General features: G+C 46.2%; 1 protein-coding gene and 11 non-coding genes across 12 annotated transcripts in view; all 12 read left to right on the top strand.

The window, feature by feature from the left end:
* The window catches only part of LOC127951795 (pentraxin fusion protein), a 421,943-nt gene that overhangs the window by 52,568 nt on the left and 354,181 nt on the right, over nt 1-15,194 (top strand). The gene's annotated exons all lie outside the window — the stretch shown is intronic.
* Nucleotides 268-340, top strand: trnak-cuu (transfer RNA lysine (anticodon CUU)). The gene has a single exon. It is a non-coding gene; the product is annotated as a tRNA-Lys (tRNA).
* Nucleotides 472-545, top strand: trnan-guu (transfer RNA asparagine (anticodon GUU)). The gene has a single exon. It is a non-coding gene; the product is annotated as a tRNA-Asn (tRNA).
* trnak-cuu (transfer RNA lysine (anticodon CUU)) lies at nt 1,210-1,282 on the top strand. The gene has a single exon. It is a non-coding gene; the product is annotated as a tRNA-Lys (tRNA).
* On the top strand, nt 1,414-1,487 carry trnan-guu (transfer RNA asparagine (anticodon GUU)). Its single transcript has one exon. It is a non-coding gene; the product is annotated as a tRNA-Asn (tRNA).
* On the top strand, nt 2,280-2,352 carry trnak-cuu (transfer RNA lysine (anticodon CUU)). Its single transcript has one exon. It is a non-coding gene; the product is annotated as a tRNA-Lys (tRNA).
* On the top strand, nt 2,484-2,557 carry trnan-guu (transfer RNA asparagine (anticodon GUU)). The gene has a single exon. It is a non-coding gene; the product is annotated as a tRNA-Asn (tRNA).
* trnak-cuu (transfer RNA lysine (anticodon CUU)) lies at nt 3,222-3,294 on the top strand. Its single transcript has one exon. It is a non-coding gene; the product is annotated as a tRNA-Lys (tRNA).
* On the top strand, nt 3,426-3,499 carry trnan-guu (transfer RNA asparagine (anticodon GUU)). The gene has a single exon. It is a non-coding gene; the product is annotated as a tRNA-Asn (tRNA).
* Nucleotides 4,164-4,236, top strand: trnak-cuu (transfer RNA lysine (anticodon CUU)). The gene has a single exon. It is a non-coding gene; the product is annotated as a tRNA-Lys (tRNA).
* On the top strand, nt 14,792-14,864 carry trnak-cuu (transfer RNA lysine (anticodon CUU)). Its single transcript has one exon. It is a non-coding gene; the product is annotated as a tRNA-Lys (tRNA).
* Nucleotides 14,996-15,069, top strand: trnan-guu (transfer RNA asparagine (anticodon GUU)). The gene has a single exon. It is a non-coding gene; the product is annotated as a tRNA-Asn (tRNA).

The raw sequence follows: 15,194 nt of genomic DNA, 5'->3' as shown, positions 1-15,194 counted from the left end.
CGTGCCTGGAAGTTTCCGGTCTCTGTGGTGAGACCGGGTTCAGCAGCTTAAGTTGAGTTTCTTTGTGCTTGGAGCCAAGCTCGTCAGACCAAGCAACCTCCAGGATCGAGGTGGGACGCCCCTGCTCTAAGCCTACCGCTAGGCTTAACCCCAACCTTACCCGCGAGATGTTTTGTCAAGCCTCTGCGAAAAGCGAGGCTCTGTTTGCTCATAAAATGTTTGGCAGTTCTCAAAACAGACGTCAGCCTTGGGAAAGTGACTGCCGCTGCCCGGCTAGCTCAGTTGGTAGAGCATGAGACTCTTAATCTCAGGGTCGTGGGTTCGAGCCCCACGTTGGGCGTGCCTTTTGGCTCTCTCTCGCCCCTCCCAATGGGTGTAATTCTCTTGAATTAAGTTTGCTGACGCAGGACTAGTGTCGCGCCCAGCGTCAAATTCTTTTGTGACTGTTACCCACAAGAGCTTACACTACCAGTCTCTGTGGCGCAATAGGCTAGCGCGTTCGGCTGTTAACCGAAAGGATGGTGGTTCGAGCCCACCCAGGGACGAAGCAAGCTTTTCGCAGCAATGTCGGCAAGCACGGACTTTAGCACGCTTGTCCGCTGACGCAGCGTCTGTAGCCCCTTTTCAGAGTCAACAGCTTTGCGAGTCATCTTGTGTCAAAATAAGACAAAGGGTGCTGACTGATTGTTTGTGTCAGCTCAAGTTTGCTGTGGAGAGTTCGTGTTTTGTTTTCCTTGTGGAACTCCATACCTGGAACCTTTGATGAGTTGGCTGAACTAATAGCCTTTCAGGCTGTTGAACCAGAGCTCTGCTCGTTCAATCTGTATTCCCCAGCAACAGGCATGGCTAAAACAAACATAGAAGACTCTATGCCTAGTGTGGCCAAACTCTGTCCTGGAGGGCCCTGTCAGGTAGAGTTTCACTCCAGCCAGCTCCATCAGACGTGCCTGGAAGTTTCCGGTCTCTGTGGTGAGACCGGGTTCAGCAGCTTAAGTTGAGTTTCTTTGTGCTTGGAGCCAAGCTTGTCAGACCAAGCAACCTCCAGGATAGAGGTGGGACGCCCCTGCTCTAAGCCTACCGCTAGGCTTAACCCCAACCTTACCCGCGAGATGTTTTGTCAAGCCTCTGCGAAAAGCGAGGCTCTGTTTGCTCATAAAATGTTTGGCAGTTCTCAAAACAGATGTCAGCCTTGGGAAAGTGACTGCCGCTGCCCGGCTAGCTCAGTCGGTAGAGCATGAGACTCTTAATCTCAGGGTCGTGGGTTCGAGCCCCACGTTGGGCGTGCCTTTTGGCTCTCTCTCGCCCCTCCCAATGGGTGTAATTCTCTTGAATTAAGTTTGCTGACGCAGGACTAGTGTCGCGCCCAGCGTCAAATTCTTTTGTGACTGTTACCCACAAGACCTTACACTACCAGTCTCTGTGGCGCAATAGGCTAGCGCGTTCGGCTGTTAACCGGAAGGATGGTGGTTCGAGCCCACCCAGGGACGAAGCAAGCTTTTCGCAGCAATGTCGGCAAGCACAGACTTTAGCACGCTTGTCCGCTGACGCAGCGTCTGTAGCCCCTTTTCAGAGTCAACAGCTTTGCGAGTCATCTTGTCTCAAAATAAGACAAAGGGTGCTGAGTGATTGTTTGTGTCAGCTCAAGTTTGCTGTGGAGAGTTCGTGTTTTGTTTTCCTTGTTGTGGAGGCCTGTGTGGTCCAGGGAGGTCCTGCTCAAAATTCCCTCTAGGACCGCCACAAAATGCCACCAAATTGCTTCTCCAATCATATGCTGTCGGAGTTTGCAAACTGTATTCACACAGCGAGACAGAACTCCATACCTGGAACCTTTGATGAGTTGGCTGAACTAATAGCCTTTCAGGCTGTTGAACCAGAGCTCTGCTCGTTCAATCTGTATTCCCCAGCAACAGGCATGGCTAAAACAAACATAGAAGACTCTATGCCTAGTGTGGCCAAACTCTGTCCTGGAGGGCCCTGTCAGGTAGAGTTTCACTCCAGCCAGCTCCATCAGACGTGCCTGGAAGTTTCCGGTCTCTGTGGTGAGACCGGGTTCAGCAGCTTAAGTTGAGTTTCTTTGTGCTTGGAGCCAAGCTCGTCAGACCAAGCAACCTCCAGGATCGAGGTGGGACGCCCCTGCTCTAAGCCTACCGCTAGGCTTAACCCCAACCTTACCCGCGAGATGTTTTGTCAAGCCTCTGCGAAAAGCGAGGCTCTGTTTGCTCATAAAATGTTTGGCAGTTCTCAAAACAGACGTCAGCCTTGGGAAAGTGACTGCCGCTGCCCGGCTAGCTCAGTCGGTAGAGCATGAGACTCTTAATCTCAGGGTCGTGGGTTCGAGCCCCACGTTGGGCGTGCCTTTTGGCTCTCTCTCGCCCCTCCCAATGGGTGTAATTCTCTTGAATTAAGTTTGCTGACGCAGCACTAGTGTCGCGCCCAGCGTCAAATTCTGTTGTGACTGTTACCCACAAGAGCTTACACTACCAGTCTCTGTGGCGCAATAGGCTAGCGCGTTCGGCTGTTAACCGAAAGGATGGTGGTTCGAGCCCACCCAGGGACGAAGCAAGCTTTTCGCAGCAATGTCGGCAAGCACAGACTTTAGCACGCTTGTCCGCTGACGCAGCGTCTGTAGCCCCTTTTCAGAGTCAACAGCTTTGCTAGTCATCTTGTGTCAAAATAAGACAAAGGGTGCTGAGTGATTGTTTGTGTCAGCTCAAGTTTGCTGTGGAGAGTTCGTGTTTTGTTTTCCTTGTGGAACTCCATACCTGGAACCTTTGATGAGTTGGCTGAACTAATAGCCTTTCAGGCTGTTGATCCAGAGCTCTGCTCGTTCAATCTGTATTCCCCAGCAACAGGCATGGCTAAAACAAACATAGAAGACTCTATGCCTAGTGTGGCCAAACTCTGTCCTGGAGGGCCCTGTCAGGTAGAGTTTCACTCCAGCCAGCTCCATCAGACGTGCCTGGAAGTTTCCGGTCTCTGTGGTGAGACCGGGTTCAGCAGCTTAAGTTGAGTTTCTTTGTGCTTGCAGCCAAGCTCGTCAGACCAAGCAACCTCCAGGATCGAGGTGGGACGCCCCTGCTCTAAGCCTACCGCTAGGCTTAACCCCAACCTTACCCGCGAGATGTTTTGTCAAGCCTCTGCGAAAAGCGAGGCTCTGTTTGCTCATAAAATGTTTGGCAGTTCTCAAAACAGACGTCAGCCTTGGGAAAGTGACTGCCGCTGCCCGGCTAGCTCAGTTGGTAGAGCATGAGACTCTTAATCTCAGGGTCGTGGGTTCGAGCCCCACGTTGGGCGTGCCTTTTGGCTCTCTCTCGCCCCTCCCAATGGGTGTAATTCTCTTGAATTAAGTTTGCTGACGCAGGACTAGTGTCGCGCCCAGCGTCAAATTCTTTTGTGACTGTTACCCACAAGAGCTTACACTACCAGTCTCTGTGGAGCAATAGGCTAGCGCGTTCGGCTGTTAACCGAAAGGATGGTGGTTCGAGCCCACCCAGGGACGAAGCAAGCTTTTCGCAGCAATGTCGGCAAGCACGGACTTTAGCACGCTTGTCCGCTGACGCAGCGTCTGTAGCCCCTTTTCAGAGTCAACAGCTTTGCGAGTCATCTTGTGTCAAAATAAGACAAAGGGTGCTGAGTGATTGTTTGTGTCAGCTCAAGTTTGCTGTGGAGAGTTCGTGTTTTGTTTTCCTTGTGGAACTCCATACCTGGAACCTTTGATGAGTTGGCTGAACTAATAGCCTTTCAGGCTGTTGAACCAGAGCTCTGCTCGTTCAATCTGTATTCCCCAGCAACAGGCATGGCTAAAACAAACATAGAAGACTCTATGCCTAGTGTGGCCAAACTCTGTCCTGGAGGGCCCTGTCAGGTAGAGTTTCACTCCAGCCAGCTCCATCAGACGTGCCTGGAAGTTTCCGTTCTCTGTGGTGAGACCGGGTTCAGCAGCTTAAGTTGAGTTTCTTTGTGCTTGGAGCCAAGCTTGTCAGACCAAGCAACCTCCAGGATAGAGGTGGGACGCCCCTGCTCTAAGCCTACCGCTAGGCTTAACCCCAACCTTACCCGCGAGATGTTTTGTCAAGCCTCTGCGAAAAGCGAGGCTCTGTTTGCTCATAAAATGTTTGGCAGTTCTCAAAACAGATGTCAGCCTTGGGAAAGTTACTGCCGCTGCCCGGCTAGCTCAGTCGGTAGAGCATGAGACTCTTAATCTCAGGGTCGTGGGTTCGAGCCCCACGTTGGGCGTGCCTTTTGGCTCTCTCTCGCCCCTCCCAATGGGTGTAATTCTCTTGAATTAAGTTTGCTGACGCAGGACTAGTGTCGCGCCCAGCGTCAAATTCTTTTGTGACTGTTACCCACAAGACCTTACACTACCAGTCTCTGTGGCGCTACCTGGATCAGGATCGGCTGTCATTGTCAGACTGGAAGAGAGCCAATCGCTGAGCTCGCTCGCCATTGTGAGCTTTCAGGCACCAATCGCTGTGCCGCTCTCCATAGTGAGCTATGAGAGCCAATCGCTGCTCTGTCAGTTTGGGTGACGACACTGGTGACGGAGTCTATTCTGACGAGCGCGCACTTCAAAATTATCATCGAGCAATTTGATAGATAGTATTTCTTCTCATCGAACAATGTAAGTAATATTTTTTCTTTGTTTCCGTTTACCGTGTGCTTAATTGGTCGTTGTTGTGGGCGATATGATGACTTATATCTTAACGATGATATAACGAGTGGACCGTTAGGGATTTTGTTCAATCGTTTATTTCGCTGTATGCATTATTACCGCTTACAGTTATTGGCACATAATGTAAGATTGAATGTGTATTAATGAATATAAATAAAGAACGGAATTTGCTTGCTTGATGTCAAATGAAGTTATTAAGCGCAGTATGCAGAGAATAAGAAAGGAGCGGCGGCGCGCGCGCATGCGCGCGCACGCACGCGCGCGCACGCACGCTCCGCTTTTGTTCGCGAATTCTGTTTTTCTGTGACGGTTTATTGCACTTGAATGGTCAAAAAGACACACCATTACGTCAAAATACCCAACTGTGTTTACGTGTTGAATAAATGAATATAATAAATAGACTTATATAAATCTTTTGTTTGAAAACCGGATGTGTATCAGTAAATTGGGTCCGTGCATTCAGTGCGGCAGCCTAATTTAGTCCCTGTCTGTCATTCATTTAAAACAAAGAAGAATAAAAATAAAAACGCTCAGTGCTTTAAAAAGGAACAGTTCATATCTGAGAGAGTGAAGACTATGCAGTGTTTTAATTTGACATTTTATGCAATTTCTCTAGTATTTCTTATTGTTCTATTATTATTACTAATGTATTTGTCCTCTTGTTTGTAATTGTCTTCTTTTTCTATTTAAATAAAAATCAAATAACAAAAATAACTATATTAAGATATGTAGCTGTTGTGAAATAATTGCTTAAATTTTCCTAGTATTTGAGTGTCTCTTTTTTTTACAATCACTGATGCTAACCTAACATTACATACATTTATTTATTTATTTTAAATAAGCATTATGAATGAAATCCATGTTTTTAAATTGTGTGTGTAGATGAGAACTAAGTATTTCTTATTACATTGCTGTATTATTATTATTACTGCTGTATTTGTTACTAATGTATTTGTCCTATTATTTGTAATTTACTTCTTTGTTCTCATTTAAATTATAATCAAATAACAAAAATAACTATATTGACATATGTAGCTGTTGTGAAATAATTTCTCAAATCCTGAAGTTAGATTTAGGTCTTATTGCACACCCTTATTTTTTCCAAGTATTCGAGCCTCTCTTTTTAACAATCACTTATGCCAACCTAACATTTAAATAGGAATTATGAATGAAACCATTTTGTGTGTAGATGAGCACTAAGCCAAAAAGCCACAAGGCCATGGGAGACGGCGAGTGGATGGCCAGGTTGAGGACTTTTGCCCGCTGTGGGGTTTGGCCTTCTGGAGAAGGCAACAGACCAGCCCCAAGGCAACGCAAGTGGTATGACCTCTACCAGAAGGTAAAGCAAAGTTATCATTCATTCATTATATAGTATGTAGTATGCAGATCACCTGACAATAGTTCAGACAAGTTAGTAAAGTAAACAATGATTATTATCTTTTCAGATTGAGAAATGCCCCATGCAGGCCCATGGGCAGACCACCCTCTTTGGAGGCTCCATGGCCTGCAATTGTGGATTCCACATTAATAAGGTAATGACATTTGATGTATCATCACATATCCATTAAAATGTTGTTATGCCATTTCACTATATTTTATGCCCTTTGGTGGTTGTATTAGCAGTCTGCCACTGCCACTGCCACTCACTCTTCTGCTCCACCTCCTGCTGCTTCTGATACGGCTCCTGAAGCGGCTGCTTCTGCCCAACCCTCATTCCTGAGGCCTCCTCTAAATTTGACTATGGTGAATATTTTCTCTTTAATCAATTAATGTCTAATTAGAATCGTTGTGTATTTGTTTGATAGGATAGATTTATGTATATGTTTGGGCTAGAAAAAATTATGTAATGAACATGATATCAATTAACTTTGTTTTTTCTTTTTAAGTTCAATAAGTCACGCTTTGGTGGGTCAAAGTCGACAATGCTAAAACCCAACTTAGTGGATCGGAGGACCCCCAGCCCCTCTCCTACACCCTCTGCATCCTCATCTTCTCTTCCCAGCCCCTCTCCTCCTTCATCAGTGAGGACTCAGGCTATGGCCTCTGTGAGGACTGCCTCCACCCCTCTATCCTCTGTGAGGAGCTCCACCCCTTCTCTGTCTTCTGTGAAGACCACCAGTCCCTCTCCTCCGTCCTCTGAAGGAACAGCTAGGCCTTCTCCTCCCAGCACCTCTCCCGCTCCATCCTTTGTGATGACCCCCAGCCCATCTCCATCCTCTGTGAGTGCAGCGGCTTCTATTTATAGAACAGGCTATGATATAAAGTAGTGCAACATTGAATGGAATAACAACTTGTCTTCCATACAGGAGGAGCCTGGAGGAGTCCAGCCAGCCAGTGGGGCCCCAGCTTCTTTCTGGCTGCCAGGTGAATGGCCCAAGACCATCCCTGTGCAGGACCAGAGGTGGATTGCCAGCACTATTTTCCACGCTGGCAAGCTGCGGCCAGATTTGAAGCTGTGGTACGAGCCGCCTGTACCAGCTCTCATTTATCACCAGACACCTACACCTGACCGGTTCTTCACCCATCGGTTGATGGTGTGGATGCCCTACCACCTGTGGAAGGTGAATGTTTTCTGTCCAGCTTGTGGCAAGAACCTGACAGGCTATGGTGTCCATAAAAGAGCACGGAAGGTTCTGGACATCGATAGGTACTATGTCATGGTGACAGAGACACTCAGGTGCACTGTGTGTTCTCTGAACTATCTGTCCACTAGCCAGACTGTCCGGGACCAGCTTGACCTGCCGCACCAGAAAATGTTCCGGCTGATCCTGACCCGCAAGTGAGTAGAGTAGTCTAAAGATGGTTATTGTGAGGACTAAAGAACATTTAACTGATCACAGCAACAATGTGCGATTTCAGGTATGCCTGTGACATCCGTGTCATTAGGCTGCTTCGGGACCGGACACTGGGCAACAGCCCAGCTCGTTTGGTGCGGCAGTTGAAAGAGAACCATGGGGAGGAATGGTTAAATCGGTTGGCACACTATCTTGGGGAGTGTGCTGACTTTGTCGATCGACCCAGCCTTTCTCCGGTGGTCTGCCAGGAGCCTCCAGAGCCAATTGAGATCCCCACCAGTCGTTGGCTGCTCTCAGTGTACGGCAGGGATATCCTCTCCAGAATTGGACACATAAAGGCCAGCATCACATCCATCTATGGCAAAATCTTAAAGATGGATTCCACAAAAAAGGTAAAAAAAAATATTTAACTGTTCTGTAATGTTCATAAATACCGTCTGATAGACATTAATATTATTGTTATTGCTAACGTTACACCACAAATGTCTTATTACATTTGTAAATTCCAGATCACAAAGAAGCTGGCTGGCCATGGACGGGGGACAGCACTCTGGTTAACCTCCATTGGAAATGAGGTTGGCCAGATAGTGACCAGTGTGCTGTCAGTGCAAGAAGGGCCGGGACTGGACAGGATGGTGACCGGTGTAATGGAGCGGTACCGCCAGGCTGCCATTCCACCACCGGTGCTGCTTTATGTGGACTGTGGCTGCTGTGTGAGTGAGGGAGCAACAAGCAAGCTGCAGACCAGGTTCGGCAAGTGGCCAGACCTTCAGATACGTCTGGACATCTGGCACTTCATGAGGAGGATGGCCGTGGGCTGCACCACCGATGCCCATCCCCTCTACCCCACCTTCATGGGATGCCTGTCTGCCTGCATCTTTGAGTGGGATGCTGAAGACCTCAGCCTGTTGCGGCAGGCAAAGAAAAAACAGCTGATGCAGGAGGGTGTGCCAGCTCTGACTGACAACCTGGTGGACAGGAGCATCAGTAAAAAGGAGCTAAGTCTTTACTGCCGCAGGAGGACACGAGGTGAGGAGGCCACCATCCAACTCATTGAGAGACTGCTGCAGGAGCTGGGTGGTGCAAATGGGAGGGACCTTATGGGTGTCCCACTGCTGGAAGAGGTGCGCATGGAGCACATCTGGCGTGTGCAGAAACGCCATGTCAAGTGCATCCAGGATGTGCCGGGTGTGCCTCTATACACTGAGGTAGGCACCACCACAAAGGCAGGGGTCACCCTGACTAGATATCGGTGTGCCAGAGGGTCCACATCCCTGGAGTCTTTTCACTGCCACCTAAACAGGTTCATTCCAGGTTGGTGTCTCACATGTATGATGCTTGAAATAATTTCAATTTCTGTTATTCATATCGCGAGGCTTGTAATTTTTATTGGTGTATTTTTTTCTCCTTCTAGGAACCAGTGCAAATGCACTGAATTTCCAGCTTTACCTGCTAGAAGGCTTGAATAGGTGGAATCAGGATCGGGCGGCTGCATCAGTGACCAGCAAACCAGCATCCCTTCTCACCTACTCCGGGGATATGGCCCACTGCGTCAACACCAACAGCCTGAAGGTGTTTGGTCGGCCTTTTGTGCCAACTTTCAGGCCACCTGCTGAATACACTGGTATGTCATCCCTTTATATATATTTTTTTATTATGTTTTTCATTGTTCATTGCTGAATAAACTTTTAAAAAGAACATCATTTATCTAACATCCTTGCTGAATACCAGTATTAATTTCTTAAAAACAAAAAAAAAAAGAACACAAATGTACTCACCCCAAACTTTTGAACGGTACTTTATAATGCTATAATGCATTTCTACTGCTGTTGTTTATTTAACTTTTTTTTAATTAATGAATATTCAAGAAAGTAGCACATATTATATAAAAAGCAGCACAAGTGTTTTCAACATTGATAATAAATCAGCAAATTAGACTGATTTTTGAAGGATCCTGTGACTCTGAAGACTGGAGTAATCATGCTGAAAATTCAATCACAGAAATAAATTACATTTTAAGGTATATTAAAATAGAAAAGAGCTATTTTAAGCCGTAGTACCATTTCACAGTATAACTGTTGTTTACTGTATTTCTTTATTTAATCGAATAAATGCAGGATTGATGAGCATAAGAGTCTTCTTTCAAAAACATGAAAAACAGTAATGTGTAATTTTTGACAAGTCCTGTATGTTTGTGTGTCCTTATATTTTTTTCAATAGGAGAGCTGCTTGGTGTTGACTACCTGCTGAGTCAGACCGGACAGCCCCTGGTGGTGGACCCTGACTCAGAAGAGACAGAGAACATGCTGGAGGATGTGGATGAAGGCGAGGATGAAGAAGATGAGGGCTTCGGGGAAGACCATGACATTACTGTGTCAAGTCTTACCGATGACCCAAGCTTCTCTGTCTCCTCCCATTTTGTGCCCTCCTCTGAGTCTCTCTCCTCCACCCTGCCTGCTGCCTCCTCCACCCTGCCTGCTGCCTCCACCCAGCCTGCTGCCTCCTCCAGCCTGGCTGCTGCCTTCACCCAGCCTGCTGCCTCCTCCACCCTGGCTGCTGCCTCCATCCAGCCTGCTGCTTCCTCCAGCCTGGCTGCTGCCTTCACCCAGCCTGCTGCCTCCTCCACCCTGGCTGCTGCCTCCATCCAGCCTGCTGCCTCCTCCAGCCTGGCTGCTGCCTTCACCCAGCCTGCTGCCTCCTCCACCCTGGCTGCTGTCTCCACTCAGCCTGCTGCCTCCTCCACCCTGGCTGCTGTCTCCACTCAGCCTGCTGCCTCCTCCACCCTGGCTGCTGCCTCCATCCAGCCTGCTGCCTCCTCCAGCCTGGCTGCTGCCTTCACCCAGCCTGCTGCCTCCTCCACCCTGGCTGCTGTCTCCACTCAGCCTGCTGCCTCCTCCACCCTGGCTGCTGCCTCCATCCAGCCTGCTGCCTCCTCCACCCTGGCTGCTGCCTCCATCCAGCCTGCTGCCTCCTTCACCCAGCCTGCTGCCTCCTCCACCCTGGCTGCTGCCTCCATCCAGCCTGCTGCCTCCTTCACCCAGCCTGCTGCCTCCTCCACCCTGGCTGCTGCCTCCATCCATCCTGCTGCCTCCTTCACCCAGCCTGCTGCCTCCTCCACCCTGGCTGCTGCCTCCATCCAGCCTGCTGCCTCCTTCACCCAGCCTGCTGCCTCCTCCACCCTGGCTGCTGTCTCCACTCAGCCTGCTGCCTCCTCCACCCTGGCTGCTGCCTCCATCCAGCCTGCTGCCTCCTCCACCCTGGCTGCTGCCTCCTCCACACCAGGTGCATCAGCATCTCCTGATGAGTCTGTGGTATGTAAATATCTTGTTATATGTGCATTAATACTGATTTATATATGTGACTGGATTGCTAATGACACCATAAGTAAACAGAGCCACAATTCCCTAATATTCAGTCACATTCTTTTGAACAGGAAATCATCTGATTTTACTGAATCAACGTATTTATATTTTGCTGAAAAAAATAAAGGAGCAGTGAATATTAGTTTTGTATTACAAATATCAAAATGATTCTTATAAAATCTGAGAACAGATTGTTTTGTAAGACATACACATAAAACTTAACTTGCAGTTTATGCTTCTCAACAAAAAGAAATATGTATATATGTATTTGTTATTTTTTTTCCCTACTTAACCGTCCTCGTAATGTTGCACATTTTGATTTTTGATTTTGTTTTGCTTGTATTTTTTCAGGCTTTGGATAGTGTTGGTCTGCCAGGCATGGACAGAGTCGACAGCCTAGCAGAGTATCTGGTGGAGCTTAGGGACCAGCCCTCTCTCGTCCTCACCAACCAGCAGGTATGGAACATTCAAGTTTCTCTACTTTCCCTCCTTGACCTGTTATATGTTAACACTTGCACATGTTTTGTTTTCTCATATGCCATGTATTATCTGTTCTCTCTACGTAGGTGAGCAATATAGTTGCTCTTTGGCAGAACCTGCTTGATTTTGATAAGCAAAGGGTGGTGTTTGCTGCCAGACACCAGAGCAGGCTGGACACAGGGAGGTTCAGGTCCCCCAAAAAGAGGCAGGAGTTCACTCCAGGGGTGGAAAGTGTGAAGAGGCACGCACTCACCACCACAGCACCACTTGCCCAGTGGCCAGATTGTTGTCGCCTGATAGAGACCATTTTTGTTAAGCTCTGTGCCATCCATAAAAGCCCAAAAAAGAAGGGGACAAGCACAGTGTCCAGGTGGGTCCTCATCTTGGAGGACTACAAGAAAATCAGGCAGCGCATTCTGGCCAATGCTGCTGTTATGCAGCAGACCACCCTGCAGCTGGTGGATGTAAGCCACACAACACTGGTTCAGTGGCACAATAAAAGAGTTAAAAGGCAGGACAGTGCAGTATTAATGCAAGGGCTGCAACTGCCTAGCCGCTTGTCTGTGGCGGCTGACCCTCTGCTACCTGCCAATGTGCGTCCCCCGTCTGCACCCCCCCAACCAGGCCCAGCTCACCAATACCACCTGCCCAGTAGCACCGTGGGCCAGGCACAAACAAAGAGGAAGAGGAAAGTACTTCCAGCCCCAGCGGTTTTGTCACCGCCAGCTGAGAGACCTCAAACCCAGCGGCAACTCTTTCCTGCTCCACCTCCAGGTGCTCAACTGGTGTGGCTGACGCCAATGGCCTCTCAGGGACTTACAGGGCCATTCCTAGTTGCTGCTCCACAGGCGCCTATGACCATCCTCTCTTCTGCCCCTCCCGCTGCCCCAGTACGGAAGCTGACACGCAAAGTACAGCACAACACGTGCAAAAAATGCGGGCAGTTCAGGACAGCGGAGACTGGGCATAGCCAATACAAGGGCATTATTTACTGCCCCTCTGTAGAGACTGTGCCAAAGGAGCAGTGGTTGGAGGATATAAAAAAAACTAAATGAAAAAAAAAAAGAGAAACTGATCTTTGATTTTAAGATTTATATATGTATATAGTTATTTTCCCATATTTTGTTGTTGTTGTTGTGGTTGTTTTTTACAAAGCCATTGACGTGTGAAAAGTTTTATTACGTTTTATTTATGTATATAGTTTTTTTGTGCTTTTGCACTTTCAAAGAATGCACAAGAGTAGTCATTAATATTTTTAAGATTTATATATGTATATAGTTCTTTTCCCATTTTTTTGTTTGTTTTTCTTTGCACAAAGCCATTGACATGTGGAAAGTTTTATTACGTTTTATTTATGCGTGTAGTTTTTTTGTGCTTTTGCACTTTCAAAGAATGCACAAGAGTAGTCATTAATATTTTTAAGATTTATATATGTATATAGTTCTTTTCCCATTTTTTTGTTTGTTTTTCTTTGCACAAAGCCATTGACATGTGGAAAGTGTTATTACGTTTTATTTATGCGTGTAGTTTTTTTGTGCTTTTGCATTTTGCACTTTCAAAGAATGCACAAGAGTAGTCATTAATATTTTTAAGATTTATATATGTATATAGTTCTTTTCCCATTTTTTTGTTTGTTTTTCTTTGCACAAAGCCATTGACATGTGGAAAGTTTTATTACGTTTTATTTATGCGTGTAGTTTTTTTGTGCTTTTGCATTTTGCACTTTCAAAGAATGCACAAGAGTAGTCATTCATATTTTTAAAATTTATATATGTATATAGTTCTTTTCACATTTTTTGTTTGTTTTTCTTTGCACAAAGCAATTGACGTGGAAAGTTTTATTATGTTTTATTTATGTGTGTAGTTTTTTGTTGTTGTTGTTGTGCTTTTGCACTTTCAAAGAATGCACAAGAGTAGTCATTAATATTTTAAAGATTTATATAAAGATTTGACATTTAAAAAGTTTTATAACATTTTATTTATGTGTATAGGTTTTTTTGTGCTTTTGCATTTTTTAAAGAATTCACAAGAGTCATTCATATTTTAAAGATTTAATCATGTGTATTGTTTGTATTTGTGTTCTCTGTTATTTTGCACTCACAGCCTAAACAAGAGCCATGTACATTTTAAAGCTTTATATTTGTTTAATGGTCTGTGCTTTCCGTTCTTTTGCACTTGCAATGAATGCACAAGTCTTAAATATTATTTTATTTGTATTTGTATTGTATTTATCTGTTTTCTGTTCTTTTGCATATGCAACATTATAACTTGAAGAAAAAAAATGTGAGTGATTCAAGGAATTACAATAATTGGCTATGACTTGAAATTGAAAAATAAAAGTTTTGTCATGAATAACACATTTTTTGTATGTTTTACTTTTATACAGTATCATTCAAAGGTCATAGGCACTTTGAAAATGTTGAGAAATTTGAGGATTATTTCAGAAATAAATTTACTATTTTTTACTTTTTTAGAAAATTATTGGAGCAGAAATATATTCAAACTAAATGTGCCAAAGCTCAGAAAAGTGAATATAATATCCACAGTCAGTGATATAGAATTAATAAAATGCTCATTTGTCATTTCATAACTAATTTCATTAATGTGGACATGCTTTGTGTGACTTTTACTGATGAAAAATGGCGATTTACAGCATTAAGTTACAACTTCGATTTCTGGCAACAGTGGGATTCGAACCGGCGACCTGGTGATCAACCTTTCTCCCATTGAAATGTATAGGAAAATAGGGGAAAAAATGTTTTAAAAATAATTGATTGCAAGCATACACTTCCTAAAACATCACTTTTGATGGTAGAGGCATAAAATTCCCTTTCCTTCCCTTTTTCCTCATTTTTTTCCTCTTTTTCCCTCATTTTTTCCCCTTTTTCTCCTTCCATTTCTTCCCCCCCCTTAACAGACTATTGTTCCCCAGCTTGGCGCAATAGGCTAGCGCGTTCGGCTGTTAACCGGAAGGATGGTGGTTCGAGCCCACCCAGGGACGAAGCAAGCTTTTCGCAGCAATGTCGGCAAGCACAGACTTTAGCACGCTTGTCCGCTGACGCAGCGTCTGTAGCCCCTTTTCAGAGTCAACAGCTTTGCGAGTCATCTTGTGTCAAAATAAGACAAAGGGTGCTGAGTGATTGTTTGTGTCAGCTCAAGTTTGCTGTGGAGAGTTCGTGTTTTGTTTTCCTTGTGGAACTCCATACTCCATCAGACGTGCCTGGAAGTTTCCGGTCTCTGTGGTGAGACCGGGTTCAGCAGCTTAAGTTGAGTTTCTTTGTGCTTGGAGCCAAGCTCGTCAGACCAAGCAACCTCCAGGATCGAGGTGGGACGCCCCTGCTCTAAGCCTACCGCTAGGCTTAACCCCAACCTTACCCGCGAGATGTTTTGTCAAGCCTCTGCGAAAAGCGAGGCTCTGTTTGCTCATAAAATGTTTGGCAGTTCTCAAAACAGACGTCAGCCTTGGGAAAGTGACTGCCGCTGCCCGGCTAGCTCAGTCGGTAGAGCATGAGACTCTTAATCTCAGGGTCGTGGGTTCGAGCCCCACGTTGGGCGTGCCTTTTGGCTCTCTCTCGCCCCTCCCAATGGGTGTAATTCTCTTGAATTAAGTTTGCTGACGCAGGACTAGTGTCGCGCCCAGCGTCAAATTCTTTTGTGACTGTTACCCACAAGAGCTTACACTACCAGTCTCTGTGGCGCAATAGGCTAGCGCGTTCGGCTGTTAGCCGAAAGGATGGTGGTTCGAGCCCACCCAAGGACGAAGCAAGCTTTTCGCAGCAATGTCGGCAAGCACAGACTTTAGCACGCTTGTCCGCTGACGCAGCGTCTTTAGCCCCTTTTCAGAGTCAACAGCTTTGCGAGTCATCTTGTCTCAAAATAAGACAA

This window comes from Carassius gibelio, chromosome B3, assembly GCF_023724105.1.
Source record: "Carassius gibelio isolate Cgi1373 ecotype wild population from Czech Republic chromosome B3, carGib1.2-hapl.c, whole genome shotgun sequence".
Classification (NCBI taxonomy): Eukaryota; Metazoa; Chordata; class Actinopteri; order Cypriniformes; family Cyprinidae; genus Carassius; species Carassius gibelio.
The sequence above is the reverse complement of the archived record's forward strand: the minus strand, read 5'-3'. Positions and strand labels throughout refer to the sequence as shown.